Source organism: Rhinolophus ferrumequinum, chromosome 24 (assembly GCF_004115265.2).
Source record: "Rhinolophus ferrumequinum isolate MPI-CBG mRhiFer1 chromosome 24, mRhiFer1_v1.p, whole genome shotgun sequence".
NCBI lineage: Eukaryota > Metazoa > Chordata > Mammalia > Chiroptera > Rhinolophidae > Rhinolophus > Rhinolophus ferrumequinum.
This window is the reverse complement of record NC_046307.1, coordinates 38,087,604-38,112,589: the sequence shown is the minus strand read 5'-3', so window position 1 is coordinate 38,112,589 and position 24,986 is coordinate 38,087,604. Positions and strand designations below refer to the sequence as shown.

The window sequence follows — 24,986 nt, the reverse complement described above, 5'->3', positions numbered from 1 at the left end:
CATCAATTTATGCCCCTGACTTTGGAGGAGGTTAGACATCCAGACTTGACAAGGGGGGAAACATCCTGCATGCAGCACTCAGGCACTCTTGGGCCCTGACGGCTGCTGACCTTGACAACTGAGAATCGCTAGCCCATTACATAGATTCACAGAACAGCACACATGTCCCTCTGAGTCATGCTGTTTGATCCTGGGAATTCTAGAAACAAACTTTTCTGCGCTGTGAGGTGCCTGGGATCCTGAGGTCCACCTGGTGGTATTTACACTTGAAGGCAGAGAAAGCATTTCAAGTCCTAGTAATTCCAATGCCAGCCTCCCTTCTGGCTTTTCTACCCACGTTCCTCACTTATGTTATAGTCCAGCCAAAGTGTGGAAGACCAGAGTTATTCTGATTCTGCTCCCACTGTTTCTTTTGTCAGCACCGATTTGAACTGACCTAAGCCCATGTATTTAAGGCTACTGATATTTATGGGAAGGACCTAACAGTTGGTTCTCTGGCTTAGGTCAGATCTCAGCAATCCTCCTCTCGGCTAAAATCCTATCCCCTCAAAACACAATTTAGATGCTACCCCAGGATGTCAATTTATATTGGGGTGACAGATATCATTTTTATATCTGTAGCACTGCCTACGTGATAATCATTTGTTAAGTGAATGAATGAATTCTGGTACTTCATATTTATCTTTGTGGCGCTTAACATATTCCAGGCTCGTATCGTAGTTTCCTGTTTGTGTCCGCTATTAAAAGATAAACTCACGGTGCCTTCTTGTAATAGGTATTCCATAAATGTTGAGTTTTTGGGTGGATTGTTTACATGCATTATTGCTGTCTGCCTGTATGTTAACCATCCTCTTCTCTGCAAATTCTCACCTATATCACTAATTCTCATAATCATCTCTTCCTGTTACGGGACTTACCATACCTTCCTATTAATAAAAGCCTTTGATCGAGTCTGAGCTTCCCTTCCAGAGGTTGTATCTGATTGTCCTTTTGATTCCTTCATAATGCTTAGCCCTTATGGGTGCGCAGTAGATACCTATTGATTTAAATTAATGTTAGGTATTTTTTTCTTGTGGAAGCTTTTTAAGATTTCCTTTAGATAACCTTAAGACTAGGGTGGAGATGCCTAGAGCGAGGAGAAATACTGCTAAGAGGGAAGAGGCCTGGTGTGTGGCACGCAGACATCCATAGACGTTCTCGCCATTATTTACAGACGTTTCCGCACGTACAGGTTGATTTTCATACATCTCAGAGAGTGGTTGATAGCAAAGTATTGAGGAGACCCAGATTCCTTTCATATCTGTCAATTCACCTGCCAAACACTCGGTAAGTTCTAAGGTTCTGTGCAGAAAGGGCGTGGGCTTCCGAGGGGAGCACCTGAGTGTGTATCTTCGCTCTGTCACTTGCTAGCTGTGTGACCTTAAGAAAGTCAACCTTTCTGTGTGATTTTTTTATTATCTGTAAAAATAAGAAAATGTAGGTATTGCTCTGGGTTGCTGGAAGGATTATATGAGAGAGGTATGTGATGAGAAGCTTGAAGCTTTCCTCACAAGTCCAGGGACTGTGTTTTGTAAAGCACAAGACAGATGGTGTGAAGAGGTTTTAATCCCCCCTCCCCCCACTCGTGCATGTATTTATTTGTGAAGCTTTACAGAGGCCTAAAATTCAGTTGCTTTTAGCCATACATTTAATGAGGCATCTTTGGGGAAAATGATGAAATCGTCAGAATCAGTACTCTTGGAAATCTGGGAAGTACTGTTACACTTACTAAGAACTACCAGTCAGACATCCTTAGGCCTGTACTCTAAGTACAGAGAACCCACCCAACCCTGTCGTAGGGGTCCTGGTAGAAAGTGACTGGGGAGTAGTCATATTAACATTGAGCATTGTGATTTACGCTTGATTGGTTTAGTCTAGATGAAGAAATTAGGATTTTTGAATTCTTGTTTTAGCAAACCTTGATGATTTGACCTTTAATAGAATAAGCAGTAAGTATCCTACAAGATTTCCTACTGAGTTGTGTTTGAATTGTTCCCTGAATTAGTTGACAAAGGGGAGAAACCTGTTGGTCAAGAATGTGCTTGTTACCCTCAGTGAAGTTTCTGCTGATGGCAATTGCCTAACAGGAAGTTTGTCTTTGTAGGCAAATGAGACAAACTGGGAGGACCTGACAGTCGAGTAAGGCATCTCTAACCTGGATCTTACTTACTATTGTTTTAACAAAATTCAAAGAGTGCAGTCAGTGTTCTGTGATGTCAGCAGGAAGCAATTTTAGGAAATTCCCTCTCCAGGTTAGTCAACAAAGACGACCTACACAGAATGGGGAGCTGTGAAGGAGAAACAGTGGGACATTACCACGTAAAAAGAGAAAAAGTCTCTTTGTGAGTAGAGAGCAAATATAATGTATGTGCAGACACAAGTATCATGAATATAGGAAGCCATTCCCTGATCGCAAGCTTCTGATCCACAGAAGAAAAAGTTAAGCGAGAGCTCTACTGAGGAAAAAACTGAGGAAACTGAGGAAAAAAAGGAACTTGAGTGATTTTTTTTTAATTTCTATTCTTTTAAGAATTAATTGAGAACACTTAACCACTTATGAGAACTAATAATAAAATATATATTTGGTTCTGTGAAATGATTGCTTGGGAGACTCAAAGAGAAAGGGGCAGAAGACAGGAAGAGTTCAGTCTTTACCTTTCTGGTCTGGCATCTATTAATCTTTGTCTAGCTTACAGCCTGCATTCAGTAAGTGTTCATGTGAAGAAGGGAAGAGGGGAAATTAACTCACTCATACAGGGAAAAGGTTCAGAAATGAGTTCGTTAGTCAAACTGTTGTGGTTCCGTTTTGCTATAATTGTTCAGCATTTTGGTTATAGCAGCAAGTCATACTTTGAAAAGCAGAGTATATTGCTTTGGCTCTTAGTTGCTAGCCATTACTCACCATAGCCGCGTTTATCAAAATTGGGTTTCTAGTTTATTCTTAGGCTCCAGAGTAATATCACTTAATGGGAAAAACTTGAGCACTCATTCTTTGCTTGAGATTTTACTTACCGTGATCTCTTTTACATTGTGGGGATTAAGATATTTCCATCTAATTGTTAATGGTGAGGTTAATCATAGACTGGTATTTTAATCACTTCAGTTGCTTTGCCTAACCTGAAAAATCAGAACATCTTTTGTCATTGTTTATGGACTACTAACAGCTCTTGGAATTTAAAAATTCCTCGGTTTCAACTAGATTTGAGATCCTGCTTCACAGACATAATCTTATGTTTATCTTATAAACATGGGCTACTTGGGCAACATTATACTGTGTTTTGTTTTAATATTATCGTAGGCCTTAGAAATACATGGCTGTGTTAATGAGATGCTTTTTTCAAGTGGCAAGGTCTAGGGAGTTAGCTGGTTCAGGATGGCTCATCCATTTCAGTTGTATTTTAGTTCTAGGCTGAAATATTTACTCTCCTGTAATTTTTTAGTTCTCCATTCTGATGTTAATTAACTTAGGACCTTTGAGAGTAAAGCTTGGTTTCCTTTTTCTAATCCTTGGACTTGGGTGCAGCAGTGCTCAGTGAAAAGGTCTTGCATGGGCTGTCCCTCCTGGTAGATGTGGGACTTTGGGCAAGTTACTGCTCATTTTTTTTAAAGAATTAAATATGAGTAATGAATGTAAAGGGACTGGCCCATTGGTAGCTCTTCAGTAAAGGTAGGTATTTTAATTAATGCAAGAACACTTGGCAATAGTGTGGCAGTTGAGGAAGTAGAAAATTTATGTGCAAGTTCATAGTTTTTTGATTTTTGATTTTTTTAAGTTTTTATCCATGTCATCCCGTTCAATGTCTTTTTCTCTCTCCCTTATAGTTTGTTTAGAATTTGCAGTGAAATGGAAAAGTTGGTATGGTAGTCAAAGAACGTTGATATAATGTGAACTGGGTTTATGTATTTAAAGGTGTCATCTAATAAATTGTTTATTAGTATTTTTAATTATTTTCTCTAGTTTACCCAACGACTGGCCATTGTATGGATTGGCCTTTACTGAATCAAAAGTTCACTCTTAAAATTATGTCATGTGTTTTAAAATGTCCTGTGTTTCAGCTGAGGTTTGAAGATTTGGGTAACGTGTAGATTTGATGTCTTACATGTAGCAAACCACAAGATTTCTTGTTAGGTGCTTAAAGAAATATCTTTCTTGGGAGGTATTTCATCCCTCCCATGTCATTAATTTTGGCTGACAAACTTTTGGTAATGGTGGAGGAGCTTAGAAAACACATAAGGACGTGCATTGTAGCCGAATGGTCTGGGACAATTTATGTGGCTAATAGTGGAAGCTTTTAGCTTGTCTCATTTGGAAATTGCATGATATTTATCATATTAATATTAGGGATGTAAGCCTTGGCCATGTAGAATTTCTTATCCTTCTCTCAACACAGTGGTGAGGAATGCCGCTGCAGACCTATTATCCAAATAGCTTACGCAGGGGTCGTAACTCTCTTCTGTACCTCAGATCCACCATTCCATTGACCCTTCCTTCCATTTCCTGGTGGCTATCCTTTGCCGCTGGTGCCATGGTGGGTGTATGGATTGCTTTCTGTCTTTCAACAGTTACCGAAGTGCATGTTTGGGATTTTGTTGAAGAAAGCTGGCTACAGTAAACGGAAAGCATCTTGGAAGCTGCTTGACTGCTGTCTTTTGTCAGACTAGTCTGAAAGGGAATCTCCCTTCATTCTGGATTGGTGGCTCTGAAGTACAAAATATTTCCCAGGTAAGCAATTACCCTGCATTGTTTTGTTTTTGTGGAAATCAACTCACTGAAAGAAACTGAAAAACAAAACATCTTTACTTTCTCCATTAGTAGGGGAAATGTTAGATATTTGTGCTTAGTGTTCCTGTTTGGATGTGGACTAGTGAAGAAGGTATATGTGGCAGAAGTGCCAGTAAAAACTTTCAGTGTAAAAGGTGTGGTTTTATTTCTATTATAGGCTGAGGTGGTTTATGGTAATAGTCTAGCAGGGAGTTTTGTTTGGGGAACTGCTCGTAAAACACAGAAAACAAATGATAATTTTGAGGCATTCATCTCACGATTTATAGCTAATACCTGGTCAAAATAGTTTTTGTAGTTACCATGTAAAGCAGTGGTCTTTTATTCTCAGGACTCTTTGAGGGCCTTCTCGGGAAGATTTATGAACGTAGCAACTGCTAAGTGCCAGGTACTATTGTAAGCTCTTTCCATATATTGCTTATTCACCTGGCATATGCCGTACCTGTATTTCACAGAGAGTGAAATGAAGCTCGTGAGCATTAAGTAAACACAAGTTGCCCAGGGTCATACAGCTAGGAAGTCAGCGGCAGAGCCAGGCTTTAAGCCTGGGCCCACGTGGCTCCGAAGCTCTGCCTCTTTCCCTCTGACTACAGCTGAAGTTTGTACTTCGACTTCTGGCTTTTCAAATTGCCCGTCTGGAAGAGCAAGGCGCAGTGGTTTCCAACAGGTTTCCACTCGGAGAACACAAGGTGGATTGTTGTTTGCTGTGGTATTTTAATTATATCTGGTGCTCTCCCTGCTCACTGAAAATATTAGAAGAGCTTCAGTCAGTTCATCAAGCAAACATAGAGGTAACTTAGGGAGTCTAAGAGAGGCAGTGCATTTAAATGTCAAAACACGTTTCATACAGGGAAGTATCATTTGGTCTAGTGAACTCAAACTTACTAGAATTTTTCAGTTCCTCCTTAGTTTGTATTGGTTAAGTAGCTCAGTAGTTTATTATGTAGACTTCTTTTGACCTGTGGTTTATTAGTCCTACAAGTAAGACATTGTTGGGAAATTTTCTTGAAAACATGACTTTTTCGGTATTTAACACTCTTTTATTCATTCCTTTTATCTTAAAAGAATTTCCTTTTATCATAGACACTGACTTTGTGATCCTTCTTTTAATTAATTCCTTTATATTTGCTAATAATTCTCCTGGGTGAGCATTTTTCACCCTTGTCATCTAAAGAGCTGTCAGGATGGTAGTGGTAGAAATAATACCAGTTAACACTTAGCGGGCGCTTTACTTTGTGTTGAGCACAATTCTAGGCACTTTAAATGTCTAGACTCATTTTATATTCATAGTAACCCAGTGAGATAGGTACTAATATGTTCAAGGTCACGTGTCTCCGTATGAGACAGAGATGAGGTACTGGCTTCAGAGAATGTAATTCTAAGCTCTGTGCTGGTCCATCTCTGGTTCAGAGTATCATCCAGTGATCAAGAGGGGCAGAAATCCTGAAGACGAAGCTGTATATTCTGATTTGAAGAAATCACTGCAAAGGGGAAGGAAACAATTGTTGTTGAGTATTTCTTACCTTCTGTAGAAAACAGTCTAGCTTTCAGATTCTGTTAGCCCTCTAGGACTAGAGCAGGCCGTTGCCTCATGATAGGGTAGTCTGTGGTTGGCTTCCAGAGCAGTGCTGGCCAATAGAACTTTCTGTGACAGTGAAAATGTGTCGTGTCTGTGCTGTTCCATGTGGCAGGCTGCTAGCCACATGTGGCGATTTGGAAATGTGTTTCAGTAACTGAGGAACTGAATATTTCATTTTAATTTACATTTCAATAGCCACATGCGCAGTTTCAGAATTTGCCTCTATCCTAGGTCCTGTCTCGTCCTTGGTTTAACCCCCTTAGAGATCTGATCCGGAGAGCATGCTCAAAGCAGCTCATGTCCCACCGGTGGACTTACATTAACCAGGTGTGCAAGACGGATGTGTAAAGCCAGAATTCTAGTCATTTGTAATGACATGGCATGATTCATATCAACGTTTCTGATATAAGTAGATTTGCTTACCTGGTCTTAATTAATATGCCAGTTTAATCTGACGTAAGAAACAAGAGTTAGAGGGACCTGAAGACTCAAGCCGAACGACGGGAATGTTCACGGAGGTAGACTTCACCTGCCAGCGCAGATCGTGGTCAGGTAGCTAGTTAGTTAGCATGGACTCAACCAGGGAAGTGGGATACCTGCTGGGCTGGGACTCACACAGCCTTACTCAGCCTACTTTAGGGATGGATGGTTTTCCCTATGTCAGCACCTCTTCTTTCAGCTTCTGTGCTTGCTTTTGCTCCCCAAAGCCTTTCCTAGTTAAGGCATTCGTAATTAGACACGTTAGTACATTCAGCTTGAATGTCCTCTAGACTTACAGGTCCAGGAGCCCTTTGTTTTCCTTAAGATGCCTTTATCACTGCTATGATCCATTTTGTGTTCGTTATTGATTCTAAGAAGGCAGTAGAATTTTCCGTGTTTCCTTGTGGCCTCTTTCTATGGAAACACATGTATTAGCTTACTGAATTTGGTCATGTAGTGTGCGGTAGAATAGGAACATTCCCGTAAAGAATGCACCTGGTGGTACATTCTCTTTGCATTGCATCATGTTATTAAATGAGCTTGTTTTTAGCTTACTATATCATTACTTGGGGACTTGTTCTTGCCCCTGTTCTTAAAGGAGAAAGAGTAACATAGCTAAATTTGTATTTAGCTGTTAACTTTTCAGGTATGTACAAGATGGATTGAGGAGACTAAGGTAGGGAGACCAGTTAGTTCAAGTGATCAACGATGAAGGTGAACCAAAGCATTGACCGTGGGCAAGATGGGGCGGGTGGACTTAAAGAGATGTAGGTGGGAGGACCTACAGAACTGGGGGATTGGTTATGGGGGGGACACAGATGGCATACGTACGAATTGTAGATGTTTGCCTTAGGCACCAGGATGGATGTTTTTCTCTTTTCCAAGCTAGGGAATACTAGAAGAAGAGTAGATTTTGGCGAGGTGTTGGGGGAGAAAGAATGAGTTCAGTTGATAATGAATTTGAGTTGCCTCTGGGTGAATCCTCTGAGAAGTATCCGGTAGGGATAGTAACCTGGCGCTTGCCAGAGAGACCAGGGAGAGAAATGTTTGGGAGTTTTTATTTCGCCTCAGTGGCAGGTCATTTTTCTTACAGGGTTATAAGATTCCTCAGAGTACAGATTGAGGAATCTATCTCTCGGCGTACAGGAATGCCAACGTGAAGACCCGGGTTGGCCACAGCTGAGGTCATGTGACCTTGTGAGCTCACATCTGATGGTCAAGAGGTGTTACCCTCTCTTGTTTTCATCTTGACCTGGGGATTCTGTCCAACCTGTTCCTGTCGGCAGATTAGCCCGTGATGCTTGGGTTGTGATTTTCTGTTCCATTGGAATGGTTTGTTTAGTTAATAGAGGTACAGTTTTTGAAATGTGTGTTTAAAAACTCCATGTGATCGCTATATGTCTTATGTGCATTTATGCAAATCCCGTTCTGTGCATCTGGTGACAAATGCAAGGGAAAATAACCTAAACAGTGAAGGTTCTGGATCAGTGTGAGATGGAAATGGAAGTCTGCTCTTCTCTCAGCCTGTCTCAATTCCTAAATCCTTCTCGTCTGGCTGCGGCGGCTGTGAGTGTGGTATTTTGAAGACACACATTTTTAACATCACAACATGAGGCCTAAGTACAAGCCAGCTCTTTGAGCCTCTAGTCAGTTGAAGAAACAGTGAACTGTTCATGTGCTGGAGCGAAAATTAGCTGTGTTGGAATTACTGAGATGTTGTGCCGGTCCAGTGTGGTATATATTTAAGGGATTTTTAAGGCAAACTTTTACTATGTGCTATTTTCACTGTACGCACGGACTTCAGACCCTAATTCCCAGGTGAACTGTAACTCCACTGTAATTAGGTTTTGGTAATGAAAGCATGGAGGTGTGAAGAGTTCATTACAGCTACAGTCAGTTGATACTTAACACAACAATTTTTTTTGAATACATTATGTCTCTGGTACAAAATTCATAAGGTGCAAAAAGGAGCACACAGGAAGAAAGTCTCCCATTCCCTGTAGCTCCAGCTACTCAACCACATTCTTGTGTAGTCTTCATCGGGGGGTGTGTGTGTGTGTGTGTGTGTGCGCTGTACACATCTTTCTGCACCTTGATGTTTTTAAACGCAAATATGACACGGTTATCTTTCATATCCATTCCCAAAGAACTCTTAAATTTTTTGAATAGATAATTTAAAAGAGTATGCTGATTTAGTTTATGTGCTATATGTAATTCGTGAAACCAGTCTGGACTGATACACGTACATGTATTAGGTTGGTGCAAAAGTAATCGTGGTTTTTTTAACCTTTTAAACCGCAATCACTTCTGCACCAACCTAATAGGTGATTTCCAGTCTGTTGCTATTACACACAGTGGCATAAAGAATAACTTAGTGTATGTGTCATTTCACATATGGAGGATATATCTTGAGGACAGATTCCGAGGAGTAAGCATCACTGGATAGGTGCTTTTAAAACTCTAATAGACATTACCACATAACTCTCCAGTCACACTGCAACGATTTTTACTCTCATAGGTCTTGCTTGAGAGGGCTCTTAACTTCCTGACACTCTCATGGTGCTTCGTATTTTAAGCTGACTGCTTTTTTAATTGGTCTTCTCTTTTTTCTCCCATAACTTTATTATTAAAAAATTCATATATATTGAAGAGTTGGAAAAAACACTACAACAAACACCTATATATTCTCTCTACCTAGATTCAGCAGTTGTTAACATTTTGCCATATTTGGATTATTTCTCTGTTCCCCTCTCAGTCTCTTCCCTTCCCTTCTTCCATTCCTCCCTCTTCTTTCTCCCTCCAAATACATACCCTTTTTGTTGTTAAATAATTTGAAAGTAAGTGCAAACATGATACTTCATTCTCTAAACATTTTAGCGTGTCTCCTAAGGGCAGTGTCTGTCTCAAGCCGCACACACAGCCATGTATGTGTCTCCATATATAACCACATATTGTTTTGTATAGTCATATACATTTTATACATATATGAAACCACAGTACTATTTTTACAACTAAGAAAATGAAAGTAATCCCATAATATAATATCAAATATTCAGTAAAAGCTAAATTTTCCTAATTGTCCCAAGAATGTCTTTTCTAGTACCCACCCTTTCTTAAAAACAAAACAAAACACTAGAATCCGAACAAAATACACCCTTTCTATTCGGCTATCTCTCTTTCTTTTCACTTAGAACAGTTCCTCTGCCCTTTTTCTTCCTGGCATTGATTTCTCTGGAAGAGTCCTGCTCAGCTGTCCTGTAGGATGTGCAACATTCTTAACTTGTTTGAGTATTTCCTCATGGTGTCATTTAACTTGTTTCTCTAACTCCTGTGCTTCCTGTAAACTGGAGATTATGTGAGAGGCTTGATTGCAACTAGGTTAAACATTTTGACCAGAATGCTTCATCACAGGTGAAGTGTACTTCACATTGAGTCACGTTGGCAGGCCCTCAATGACAGGTTATTTCATTATGAGCTATGCTAAATTTGATCCCTTGGCTAAGGTGACAGTAGCCAGATTTCTCCATTATAAAGGTACAGTTTTCTCCTCTGCTGTTGGAAAGGAAGCTATGGGATATTTTGCACCTTGTAAATATCCTGTTCCTTTGCAACCTTGCGCCCAGTGCTTTCAGCATCCTGCTCCTGAAATCAGTTATTACAGTAGGAGTTATAAAATCGTGGTTTTCTGGCATTCCGTCGACATTTATTAGCCAGCATTCAGAGGCCATGTTTCTCCTCCCTTCTTTTGCGGATCACCATGCGCTCATGGACTTTTATTCATTCATTGTGTTAACAGCTCATGACAGTCTTTATTGACGATCACATTGCTCAGATTTGGCTAATGAGACCCCCTGCAAGGTAGCTCCTGCTTCCTTGTGACATGGTCCCATTGGTCTGCATGTGTCTCTTTCCCGCCATGTCGGGAATCAACCATTTCTCCAGGAAGCTTCGGTTGCTTTTTGTGGGCAGTGGTATTTTAGAAACCGAAGTCATTGCTGTTGGGTTGTCATTGCTTCTAGAACCTTTTCGTGGATAGAGCTAAGAAGTATATTTAAATAGGACCATGAATTCATGTTAGTTCCGATTCAAATTTAATATTACGGTGATATTTTTCTGAACCTGTTAGCCCTGTGATTTTCAAAATCTAAGGGACTGTATCAGTGTAATGGCCATCAAGTGGAGGTACAAATTGTCATGTAAATAGGCAGATAAATAGCTTTATTTATTCGTTATTGAACATGTACTTGAATAAACACTGTTTGTTAATGTGAGGCATACAGAACAGAATCAGATGTGTCCCTTGCTTCCCGAAGCTTGCAGTTGTTTACATGAAAAAGTACAGTATGGGTCGGCCCGGTGGCTCAGGTGGTTAGAGCTCCATGCTCCTAACTCTGAAGGCTGCCGGTTCGATCCCCACATGGGCCAGTGGGCTCTCAACCACAAGGTTGCCAGTTCAATTCCTCGACTAAGATTGAACACGGCACCTTGAGCTGAGCTGGTGCTGAGCTACCGGATGGCTCAGTTGGTTGGAACGCGTCCTCTCAACCACAAGGTTGCCGGTTCGACTCCCGCAAGGGATGGTGGGCTGTGCCTCCTGCAACTAGCAACGGCAACTGGACCTGGAGCTGAGCTGCGCCCTCCACAACTAAGACTGAAAGGACAACAGCTTGAAGCTGAACGGCACCCTCCACAACTGAGATTGAAGGGACAACTTGACTTGGAAAAAAGTCCTGGAAGTACACACTGTTCCCCAATAAAGTCCTGTTCCGCTTCCCCAATAAAATCTAAAAAAAAAACAACAAAAAAAACACCTTTAAAAAAAAAAAGAAAAAGTACAGTATACTGTGAAAACTGGTAAGGATCACGAGGGGTAGACATACAGTATGTTGGAGTTAGAAAAGGGAGGACATGTTATAAGGGACTTCTTTTAAAGTGACCCTTTGAGGCCTGAGCAGAGCTTTGACATGAATGTGGATATATTGGGGCAGGAGAGAGCTTTCATGGCAGAGGTTACCCCTGAGCAGTGGCTGCAAGCAGTGGTGTGGATTGTTTTCCAGGAGGGACAGATAAGTAGGTCTTTGGATTGTTCAATAGTAGTTTACACGGTGATTGAGAGAGACACATTTGCAAAGATAGATTATAACCAAATCTTGGACTTTATCTTTTAGGTCATAAGTTATAAACTAGTAGCCTATGGATTAATAGAGCGCCACAGGTATATTTTATTTAGTCTGCATACATTTTTTAAAAATTGAGACATTTCATGTCAAAACACTAATTTCTGGTCTCATCTGAAAATTGGAGCTGAGCGTGGCTGCCTTTTGGAGTCAGGGCTTGCATTCTCCAGGTCACCATAGCCCTTATAAGGCCGTCTTTACTTTTTCTCCTTGGCCCTACAAGCTTTAGAGCATGTGATCCCTGAAGCGATTGGAGGAGGGGTGAGGGTGGGGGTATGGTTTGAAAAGAGAGGTGACTAGGAAAGTTTGAGCAAGATCCGTGCGTTAGAAAGTTCACTCTGGCAGCCAGTTTGGAGGATGCATTGCAGCAGGGAGACCAATTAGCAGACTGTTGGAATATTCCAGGGAAGAAATGACAAGATAGTAACAGATGGTTGTGAAGAGGAGGAAATGAGACATTTTAAATATAGAATGTATAGATTGTATTGATAGATATGAGTATGTGTATGTGTGTATTGACAAGAATGTAAATTTGACTATATTAAAACTTGAAGTCCTATGTTGAAAAAGCTTTTGTTCATAAATCAGTTTCTAGAAGTTAGCCACGTTTTTATGGTGCACTGTTTAATTTTGGAAGACAGTAGTAATAGTTTCATGGTGGTTGTTACTGTGTATAGTTTTACAATATGCAAATGACATGCTTTCAAAAAACTAAGTGACCTGGTTTTATTTCTGAAAATTGTGTATATAAAGTGAAAATTTATATTGTGACTTAAAAAAATCATTTTCCTTCTACAGTCATACACCACATAACACGTTTTGGTCATCGATGATCTCATACATGATGTTCCCATAAGATTATAATGGAACTGAAAAATTTCTGTCACCTCGTCACACTGTCGTCATTGTAATGTCGTAGTGCCAGACATGACACACATACTTGCCTTGTGTTACAGTCGTCTACAGTATTCAGTACAGTAACATGCTGTTCAGGTTTATAGCCAGGGAACATAGAATGTGTCCCTCCCAAATAGGTCTATTTGGCATAAAGTTATTTTAGGCTGGTTAATTTTAAGAAACAGCAGACATGGGAGAAGCTCTGAAAACCATGGAGAAGTTACCCTTTATAAAAGGCATTTACATTTGTGAGGGTGTCTCCCTGGCTGTAACAGGACGACAGGGATGACTATCTCTAGAAACTCTAATGTATGCAGAAGACAAAGACTTAAATCTACTCAGCTTGACCCTTGTTGCCTCTGCGCTTCCTGGTAACCAACCGCCCATAACTGACTCGTCCACCCCCAACATTTTTTGTCTTCAGCTGGTGACTTCTGCCATTTTGGGGAGTTACTCAAGTTTTCCTGGGTGTCTCCCATGTATACAGGAGGTATATGTGTTGTCTGTTTTTCTCCTTTGAATCTGTCTTTTATTATAGGGATATCTCAGCCAAGAACCTAGAAAGGCAGAGGAAAACATTTTTCTTCCCCTGCAGAGCAATAAGCAGCGGTACTAGGTAGCCTAGGTAGGCTGTACCATCTAGGTTTGCGTAAGTTCGCACCATGCTGCGTTTCTTACAGCATTTCCCCGTTGTTGAGTGGTGCATGACTGTAATTATAGAACTAAGTTTTCAAGCAAAGATATTAGCAGTACTATATACTTATTTTCAAAGAGCTGGCTGCGTGTATTTTCCCCACAGTCTCTGCATGCAGTTAATCAAAAAGATAATGAATTGACAAGGGACTATCCCGTACACTTAAAATTATGCCTGTATTAAGCCTGTCTGTCCTGTGAATAAGTATTTTGGAAGTCTTCCCTGTCTGGGTGGGGCATGACTTTGTCCAGTCCCGTGGTCAGTGCCATCATTCCAGTTTCGTGTAGCGCCACCAGCTCAGGGAGTCTGGCAGAGACGGGAAGAACATGGAAATGACTAGGCCGGGAGGGAGAGTGACTCACTGACAGAAACCTCACCTGGATACTGTGATGAGCTTCCAGTTTCAAGGGATGAACAAATCCTAGTTAAAGCGTGTGTGTGTGTTTTACTGTATATAACTTACGTGTAGTATAGAACACAAATCGTAAGTGTACAGTGCAATGAATTTTTATGTATGTGTATACCACACTGTGTAACCACTACCCGCATCAAGATAACGAGCATTTCCAGAGCCCCGTGAGGGCTTCCTCTTGTCTGTGCCTCACCCAGGCAGTAAACCCTCGCAGAGGTGTATTCTGGCCTCCTGAGGGCTGTTTGGGGATTTTATGTAAAGGGAATGTGCAGCATATACTCTTGTGTTCCCTCCCCCTGCTCATTATTACATCTGTGCAATTCACCTATTTTGTAGTAACAGTTCTTTTTTTTCTTTTTCTCCCTTCTTCCGCCTCCCTCCCAACTCCGGTTCAAGCCATTCTTTCTCAGTGTGGTTGTGTAGGACACAGCTCCCTGGCCCATGCTGGTTATTATGAGCCTTGAGGCCTCCCGCCAGACCGTTGGTCACCATGGTGGACAGCCCATAGCAGCTCACAGCAGCCCAGCTCCAGGGAGAGCTTAGCTGTAGAGGGCGCAGCTCACTGGCCCATGTGGGAATCGAACCAGCAATCTCAGCGTTAGGAGCACTGCGCTCCAACCGCCTGAGCCACCAGGCCGGCCCACAGTAGTCTTTTCCCCTTCTGCATTATTCCATTGTATATATAGTCCATGGTTTGTTTATTTTACTGTTGATGAATTAGTTGGGTTGTTTCCAATTTGGGGCTGCTATGGTGAATAACACTTCTAAGGTGGACATAAGCACTTGGTTCTATCAGTTATGAAAACCCCAGAGTGGAATTCCTGGGTGGTGGGTTAGACATATGTTTAGCTTCAGTAGATAATGCGTAACTGTTTTCCAAGTGCTTGTGCCGATTTACACATTCATAGGGTGGAGAGTTCCAGTCACCCCTTGGTTTTGCCAGTCCTTTCACTTTTAGCCATTCCCATGGATGTGTAATAGTATCTCTATTGTGGTTTTGTTTGTTTTTTATTCAATCAGCTTTATTGAGGTATTGTTTCCATGCAATAACATGCACTCATTTAAGTGCTCTGTGTGAGTTCTGAGAACTGTATACACTCATATAACCACTTCCAGAATCAAGATACAGAGCATTTTTACCCTCATTCCTCTTTGCAGTTCCCGCATTCCATCTCTGGCCTCAACTAACCTGCTTTCTGTAACTAGGTTTGTTGTGCGTTCGTGTTCTAGAATTTCATATAGATGGAATTGTACAGCATGCATATCCTGCATGTACTCATACTATGTTTGGCTTATTTTGCCCAGCGTATGTTTTGTAATTCATTCTTGCTGTATCAGTTGCTTGTTCCCGTTTTTTTTTTGCTGAGCAGTATTACGTTACACAAATACGCAACAGTTTTGTTTATCCATTCTCCTGCTGATGAATATTTAGGTTGTTTCCACTATTTGACTGTTATGAATAAAGCTTGTTTGAACATTTGCGTTCAAATTTTTGCTGGGAGATTTCTTTTCTCCTCGGTATACCTAGAAGTGGAATTGCTGGGATAGAGTGTAGATGTATGTTTAGTTTTTCAAAAACCTACCAGATCTTCTCTCACAGTGGTTGTGCCATTCCTGCAGTTCCTCCCACAGTATCTGAGCTTTCCAGTTGCTCTCCATCCTCTTCAGCACTTGGGATTGTCAGTCAGTTTTATCCATTGCGATAGGTGTGAAGTCGTGTCTCGTTGTGATTTCCCTAATGACCAATGATGTTGAGAATTTTTTTTCATTTACTTGTTGGCCATTTAGATATTCTCTTTGAGAAGTGCCTCTTCAAGTCTTTTGACCCTTAAAAAAACTTCAGTTGTCTTTTCCTTACTGATTTGTGGGCATTCTTTATAATAGTCTGGAAACGTTCTTTGCCAGACACACACATTGCAGACTTGTTCTCCTGTTCTGTTGCTTGCTTTTTCAGTGTCTTAGTACTGTTTTTTGATAGACGAAAGGTCTTAACACTAATGAAGTCTAATTAATACTTTCGTAGTTACTGTTTTTTTGTGTCCTATTAAAGAAATTTTTGCTTACCCTAAGGTCTTGAAGATAGTCTATGTTTTCTTTTAGCTTTATGGTTTTACTATCTCAAAATAAATTTTTTAATGGCTGAGCTAGGGATCAAGATTCATTTTCCCCCATATGATTATCCAATTAGCCAGTGTTGTTATTTACACATATATTTAAAAAATATTGAAAAAATTGTTGAATAAGAAATTTATATTTTCTTTTAATAGAAGTAATCCATGTTTATTTTAGAACATTTTAAAATAAAAATAATGTAAAATAAGAAACAAAAAGAACAAAAAGTTCCCCTGATGACTATTAATATTTGATGTACTGCCCTCGCTTCATATACGTATTTTTTCTTTCATGTATGTTTCATATATATTTTTCATACCTAAAATTGTTTTGCAAACTGCTTTTAAAACTCAACGATATTTGTGGCATCTTTCTGAACCATTATATATTTCTTTATACTATTTTGAAGGGGTGCCTAATGTATATGAATGTACAAATGGCTAACTAGTGAAACTACTCCTTTATTAGACATATAAGTTATCTAATTCATAGCAGCTTAAGCTGGATTGCTCCTTCTTATAGGTTAATCTTTGAGTGCATCGGTGAGTATTACCTTGGGATAAATTCTAAGAGGTGGAATTGTTGAATGAAAGGGTGTACACATTTTTAAGAGCATGTGTATTTTATATAGGCAGATTTTAGGCACTTTCTATACTCCCAGTGAAAGTGCTCTTCAGGTCTTTTGTGCCTCTTCAAGTCTTTTTTTTGGCAAAAACGTTTTTGCCATTTTAGGGTGTTAATAATTTAAAAACATCGATTTGGTGAAAGAAATTAAAAAATTGTTTAATTACCAATGATACTGGACATATTTCTCTGTGGCTATCTGTATTTCTTTTAGGAAAAGGGGAAAATGTTTAGGTGAGTCGTGGTTCTACTCTGCTGATTCTAGATCCAGGTGCATTTGGGGAGCATGGGGGAAGGAAGTCCCCAGGGTACGGAATTTCTGAGTTTGTGGTGGCTGGAGCAGGGCTGCCCTTTGTGATGCGGAGTGGCCGTTTTTTATTGGAGGTCCGCTGCTGAAGCACCGGCTTTACTCAGCACACTGATCACGGCAAGCTTAAGCCAGGTTCCCTCCCTGCTGTGGTTGGGCCCTGTCTCCAAATGCTCTTGATGAAGCCCTTCAGACCCAATCACACTGGGCCTCACTGTCTGCTTCAAGGACACTCGCTCCTACTGGCCTTTGGCTTTGAGCTGGGAGGCGAGGTTCTGGAAGTCTTGCCACTTTCACGTCGGCCTCTCTTTGTTTATGTGCAGTGAACCCTATTTCCAGCCCAGGGGCACCCTTGTCAGGTTTCCAGCGCCAATGTACATGGCCTTTCATTTGGCTGTTCCTTTGATGATTTCAGTTGGCATCAGGCAGAAACCCCAACCTGGACACCTCCAAAGTCTTGTCAGTTTTTGCTCTTTTTCACACTACCTTTTGCACTTCAGTCGCAGCGATTCTGCCCTCCTCCCAACTCCATTTCTCCAGTGCACCAGATTCTGTCTTGACATAACAAACATTATCATTTGTTATCCGGGTGTCTTCACCCTTTCCTCCTTTCTCGCCTGGTTAACCTCTGCTTGTCCTTTAGAGCTGAGCTCAAGCATTTATTTCTCAGTGTCTGGGTCCCCTCGGTGTCCGTCCCTACAGGTGAGAGCCCGTCATGTTCTTACAGCATCGTTCTTTTCCTTCAGAGCTGTGAACTAGTTGTAATTGATAAGTGGATTACATAATCCCTCACTGCACAGTCAGTTCCTTATTAGAAAGCAATCTCCACAGGGACGAAGTTCACGTCTGTCACGTCATGTTCAGTTTATAGCACATTCCCAGCACGTAGCTGTTGCAGGCCACACAGTTGCCCAGTTGAATGAGGGAATAAATTTGGGAGGGCAAATGAGAATTACCGGCGTGTATCAGAAGTCTGTATGTGTTTGTAAAACGAATACCTTCACTCCTTAAACTCTTGGTGTTTTCTGTTTCTCAGTATCATCTTTTAATTTTAAATGACTCGATCCTGAATATTAAGCTTTGGCATCAGAAACTCCTTTGAGAAGATCAAAAAGCATCCCTTCTCTTCCTCTCTGCCTGTAAGCTAAATTTTAAAACCTGTTATTGACTTCTAATCTCTCCAGAGCGCCTTATCTCACTAATACTTCAACTGTCAGTTTGAAGTTGTCAGCTGCTGATCTTTCTTTTGTTTTCTCCTCCCTCCCTCCCTTCCTCCTTTTACTTTTCCCTCTCCCCCTCCTTCTCCCTCACTCCTTCATTCTCTTTCTTTTTCTTTTTTGTCTGTGCCAATGATTAATAATCCTGTGAATAGTGCTTCGTTAGGTGAAATAAATTTAGTAAATGCTGCATACAATCTCCTCCTCTTGGAAATTCACTTGATAATCATCATTTTAATAATGTGTTTCCCAATATTTTCCAAACTTTCTGATCCCAGAATTACTCTCTCCTTTATTTTGGTTCAAAACCAGTGTAATCCAAAGGCTATTTTTTACCGATTTTGTGCATTTCATTCCACCTCCTTTTAACAGTCTTCTGTCACCCCTCCAAAGTAAGGAGGGAGGGAACTAGTAGCACTTGTTAAATGCCCGATATATTAGGTTGGTGCAAAAGTCATTGCGGTTTGAAAGGTTAAAAATAATTTCAAAAACCGCAATGACTTTTGTACCAACCTAATCTGCTAGCCTTTTAACCTGCTCTGTAACCTTGAAAGCTAGGCTTGTTTTCCACCTTTTAGCATGTGAGAAAATGGAGACTGGAGAAGGAATTATTTTTTTGCTCAAGGTCACAATGATTCTCCCTCCCTCCCTCCGTCTCTCCAAAGCCTTGTGCTCTTTCTTATCCCCACCTGGAGTAAGAAAAGAAACTCTTCTGATTATTTTAGAGGCTGCACATCTAGCTGTCACCTTAGTTTGAGGAGTGTTAGGTGGCAACTTGGGACTCTCCAGAGAACCAGAGGCTCAGGACTGAGCTGTAGGGTCCACAGTCTAGGTGGGCAGCAGCAGATTCTCAGTATTTGCGGAGATTGAGAAGAAAAGAGGGGAGCCTTGCCTGCCTCTGTAAGCCCTCATGCTTCCTTCCCTCCGTATTCCAGGTTCCACTTATTTTCCAAGTTCTTTTCCAGTGGCATGTAATATCTTTGTTGGAGTTACAGGTTGCCTTTTATCAGTGATGTAGTACCTAGTATTTATTGGGTGCTTGCTTTGGATGTAGCAGGTGTTGTACCTCTAGCCCTTCAAGTAGCTCACCTGCTTAAGGTCGCATAGCGCTGGACCTGGAATCTGCACCTACCTTTGCCTGGGTTTGTTTGTTTTTAGCCTTAATAGTTTTTTATAAGGGAAACCTACACTAACAAATTAAAATTTATGGAATCATTTGATGTGCTAGTTATATGTTTTTTATAATATGTATTTAAATTAAACATATAACTATTAAACATTAAAATGCCTTTATGTATCACCAAAAATCATCTTGAATACCAAACCTTGGGAAACATTGGCTCTAATCTACCCCCTTACGTTTCTTCATCTGTCATCCATGAATAGTTGGGTACATATCCATCAAAAGATAAGGACTAAAAAACAAAAGATTGTTAAACGGGGGCCAGTATGCACACAATTCCATTATTGCACCTAAAAAATTAACAATAACTCCTTAATATCAAATAGTCATGTTTATATTTGCCTGATTGTTTCATAGATAATTTTTAACTTAATAGACTTTATTTTTTACAGTAGTTTCAGATTTATAGAAAATTGAACAGAATTCTCATATTCCTCGTCCCCCTAAACAAACTGCCCCTCCACCACTATTAATGTCTGTCATGAGTGTGGTGCACTAGTCAAAATTCATGAACCAAACTGATGCATTATTTTTAACTAAAGTCCATAGTTTATTCAGACATTCTCAGTTTTTACCTAATCTTTTTTTTTGTTCCAGGATATCCCATCCCTTAGTTGTCATATGTCCTTAGGCTCTTCTTGGATGTTTCAGTGTCTCAGACTCTCTTCCTTTTCTCTCTCTGTCTCTCTCTCTCTCTCTCTCTCTGTCTCTCCCTTCCCTCCCCCACTCTCTGTCTTTTTCTTTCTTTCAATGACCTTGGTAGTTTTGAAGAGTACTGGTTAGGTATATTGTCTTGCCCTCTACTGGAATTTGTCCACTGTTTTTCTCATAATTTTTTTTTTTTTAGTATTGTGGCAGACCCAATAAAGTTCACCACCGCCCATTTTTTTTTTTTTTTTAAAGATTTTATTGGGGAAGGAGAACAGGTCTTTATTGGGGAACAGTGTGTACTTCCAGGACTTTTTTTTTCCCAAGTCAAGTTGTTTTCCTTTCAATCTTAGTTCAGCTTCAAGTTGTCCTTTCAATCTTAGTTGTGGCGGAGGCGCAGCTCAGCTCCAGGTCCAGTTGCCGTTGCTAGTTGCAGGGGCGCAGCCCACCATCCCTTGCAGCAGTCGAAACAGGCAACCTTGTGGTTGAGAGCCCACGCTCCAACCAACTGAGCCATCCGGGAGGCAGCTCAGCTCAAGGTGCCGTGTTCAATTTTAGTTTCTGGAGGCGGAGCCCACCATCCCTTGCGGGACTCAAGGAATTGAACTGGCAACCTCGTGGTTGAGAGTCCACTGGCCCATGTGGGAATCGAACCGGCTGCCTTCGGAGTTAGGAGCATGGAGCTCTAACCGCCTGAGCCACCGGGCCGGCCCCTCATAAATTTTTTTAATGTTGATTTTTTTTCAGTTCATCAGCCAGACTTGCTTCACACGTTGCATGTAGTTAACAGTCTCTTAAATCTCTTAATTTATAAAAATTGCCTCTCCCATCTTTTTTTCTTGCGATGTATTTATTGAAGAAACTGGATTGGTCATTTGTTCGGTATAATGTCCCACATTCTGGATTTTGCTGACCATATTCTCATTAGGTCTACATATTCTGTTTCCCTTTGTGTTTCGTTAAATTGGTAGCTAAATCCAGATGTTTGTTGGATTCAGATTCAATGTGTATCTGTCTCAAAAAATAAAAACAGAATCCATGCTTTTCTGGTACTTTTGTATTTTTGCGATATTCTCTATCTTTTCCAAGTAAGTGATTTTTGAAGAAACATAGGATTTCTAGGCATGTGCATTATTCTGAGTTAAAAACGGCACGATTTATTAATGGTAGATAGATAGTGAAACAGTAACCTGGCTGCAGGAATGCACACATGTAGCTGTCATTTTTGCCAGCGACAGTGATGACACATGCTAGGGCATTGACAATTAGTATTAGAGTATTGTTTCTATAGCGTTTTTTTTTTAACTTTTTCCTTTTTTTTTTTTTTTCAGTTCCGTAATCTAATGACCTTTGCTGTTGTTAGTGTATACTTAAATCTTATTTTATTCCAAAAAGAAAAAGGAGGTGAATGATTGTAGCCACACACATGATGTAGGGAGATAAAAACAAAATATGTAAGAATGGAGATGAAAGGAAAAATAACTGTAGGAAAATATGATAAGGGCAGAGATAAACTTATGCAAAAACGCTTAGAATAAGATTAGTTGTCATATGTAGGAGGGGCAAAGATTAGTCTCTGCTTGTAAGAGTATTGTTTCTGCAGCAGTTCGCAGGACTTTGTAACCTTAGACGATAAATATATGCCTTTCTCTGAGGTTATTTGTTTATTTATTTGGTTTTTGTACTTGGTAAGACCAGTCTCATTTCTTATTTGGAATGAAGTCCCTGTAACGATGTGGATAGGTTTCTCAGTATTGGCTTTTGAGCTCTTTGGAAAATCCGAACTCTCATTTTTTCTGTGGTACTTACTTTCCTCAGTCTTGGTGTTTTGATTAGTTTAGCCTGTTACATTTTTCTTTCTGTAGTCTCTGTGGTATAGCACAAATGGGATATTCTTGGAACATTTAGTTTTGAATACCTTTGTTTATCAGTAGAATAAAATGACTTCATTGGAAAATAAATATAATCATTTATATTTCCTCCACAGAATACTGTATCTTTATGATCTTGGCCTTGCCAAATACCTTCTTTGAGTTTCATCTATTTTATATGAACTAAATATTTACGGTTGGTTACAGTTTTTCCAGTTGAAAGTGGCAGGAAACCCAACTCAAAACTGGCTTAATTCCAAAAAGGGACTTTATAATTTGAAAACTCCAGAGGTAGACGTGGATTCCAGTTTCTTCCTCAGATCTCTTGTACCAGGTCCAGACTTTCCCCGGTAGCTTGATCGCACCAGCAGCTACGGCTTTCATCCTCATGTTCAGGTACAATGGGGAAAGGCGTTTCTTGAGGCTCCACGTTGAAGTCCTGGGATTCAGTTTAGAAGACGTGCCCTCCTTCCCTGTGAATCAATCACTGTGATTAGGCCAGATGGCCCAAAACAAGCGTCCACCATTAAATCAGCCCCTTAAAATGGTAACATCATATTTTTCTCTAGCCTCTGAATCAAGGTTTTGCTCTACGTGTAAACTTTCTGGACTTTCCGTTTTAATTATTTGATAATTTAACAAATATTTGTTGAGTTCCTACTGTGTATAAGCACTATAAGGGCCTGAACACATTATATTGTAAATTGGTGGATTGCCTTACCAATTGCTTAGAAAATGTAAGTCATTTTGGAAATAAAATATCCAGTTTATTTGAAGATAAAGCACAATTGTTACAAGAAAATGTATTAATTTTCCTATGGTTTATAGGCCAATTTTTTGGTTTTTGCATTTGATTATTTTCAAAGTAAGATTAATGTCACCTTTCAAACTTTCTCACTCACATCTCAATTTTGGTGGCTGTTTCTGTTGTTTCTCTATGTACTTTTAACTCATCAATGAAAAGAAATGTGGGTTACGGATTGGTTTTTCTCTTAAATGCATCAGGAAATGTCCCCACGAGATTTGTCTCCTGATCCTCCTCTCAATTCTGTATTCTCTCAGCGTTAAGGAAAAACTTATTTTCATGGTGATATCTGGGTTCTGTGCTTTGGAGTACATCTTGACTGATTGCTTATAGCTGAGTTATTGAGAAAGTAAAATTAAGTTATTGATAAATTAGAACAATGGAGTTGAACGGGGTTTTTGACAAAGAAGTCCAGTGTCTCTTAAATTTATATTGGGCCTTTACATCCTGACTTCATACGTTCCTTGTGTGAGAAGTTCCAGAGTGTTGTCTGCATCTTATAGGTCGACTTTACCGGAACATGTGTTTAGCAGTGATTATCTACTGTTGAGACTATATGCTCTCAAGGGGGTACATACCACAAGCACCATGTGAGAGGTTTAGAGGGCTAAAAAAACATCTTAAGAAGATGGACAAATTGCTCTGTAAGGTCCCTTTCAGCTCCAGAATTTAATGAAATCTCTGGCTTCAAGCAGTGAGAAAACTATTTGTTTACCCAGTTGCCTGTAGGGAACAGACAATGTGAGGGGAATCAAAGAAGTTTTTGCTGCGAAGCAAGCAGCAGGAGCCCCTTCGGCAGTCCGAGCCCCTGGCTGAAAGAGCCACATTCATTTGTTCTTAGAGCCCAATGGATTGTGAGGCGCTCAACTTCCTATTTGAAAACAAGGTCAGCTTAGGATACGAGAACAATGGACTGAATGAGAAAGTAGAGCAAGTGTAAGGTTTACTATAAATTTAATTAAGGGATGGTAATATGTGCCCCTTTATATCTGTTAGCTTTGACAGCTCTCTTTTCATACTATTACGAAAGAAGCAAAATTTTGATAGCCACTGTTTTCTAATCACCCCACTGTGTGTGTGTGTGTGTGTGTGTGGGTGTGTGTGTGTAAAGTTTTAAAGCTTGAGGCTCTACCAACTTAGAATATATGTTTCTCAGGGATAGGTTTGATTAGGTCTCTGAAAATGAATATGTATTCGAGAAATGAGCAGTGTTTAGAAAATAGTTGAGGGCTTGTTTAAATGGTGTAAGGTTTGAATCCAAAAGGTTTTTTTAGCAGGACCAGCTTTCATGATACAGGTGCTTATTCAGAGTTCATAATGACACAGGAAGCATATGAGATGGGAGCTTCGAAAGTGATTTTTAAAATACCACTAGTTGGGTTTTAGCACTCTTGAAGAAACAGTGCAACTGCATCTTTAAAAATATTTTACACTTGTTTAGGAATTTAGCCATCTTTCTCCTTTAGTGAACGGGCACATAATAAAAACAGCTTTATTTCCAGAAATAAGTTTTAATACGAGAATACTCGGTTTCAAGAATTCTTGTGTGGCCCATGGAAGCATTTAGTATACTGACTTGTTCAGTGAATTCTGTTTAATGAATACTCAGTTTAAAATGATACAATTAAAATAGGATTATGATGTGGTCTGACTCTTGAGTCAAACCCATTGAGGGTGGATGTAATAATATTTCCCAAGTCATCTTCCTGAAAGTGACATCTCTTCCTAGAAGAAATGAGACTGTTCATTATATCAGGAAACAAGTTTTTACTGTGTTCTCATGCCTTTAAAAACACGGTAAACTTTGCACTCTTATAGGAAAGTAGGCTCAGTATATTATAGGGCAATCAGATCTTGTACAGACACGTCCAGAAATTCTCTGATTGAAGTTTTTTGGCTTGCGAGAACTTGTAAAGGACTAGGAAGGGGTGCAGCTAGCACCTGTGCTGCAGTGGTGAGGAAGGGGGAGTTGGACTAGGCGGGGAGCCAGGTGCTCTGGTGTAGATGACGAGAGCAGACGTCTTTCAGTTCTCAGCTGATGTCTAAAAAACAAGGTGAGCTTTTACTTCTCTCACTTGGAAGTCCTTTCAGGTGTCATGCAGTATGGACTGTCAGATATTTAGAAGTAGTAGCCTCATAAAACAGAGCACCATTACTTAAG

The 24,986-nt window shown here is 40.2% G+C and overlaps 1 protein-coding gene across 9 annotated transcripts in view; it reads left to right on the top strand.

Moving 5' to 3' along the window:
• Positions 1 to 24,986, top strand: part of FBXW11 (F-box and WD repeat domain containing 11) — a 102,119-nt gene that overhangs the window by 4,202 nt on the left and 72,931 nt on the right. For 3 of the 9 annotated variants that reach the window (XM_033096148.1, XM_033096150.1, XM_033096146.1), the window contains exon 2: positions 4,603 to 4,762. The exons of the other annotated variants lie outside the window; for them this stretch is intronic. The gene's annotated coding sequence lies outside the window, so the exon portion shown is untranslated. The remainder of the gene's footprint in view (positions 1 to 4,602; positions 4,763 to 24,986) is intronic. 9 annotated transcript variants of the gene reach the window in all.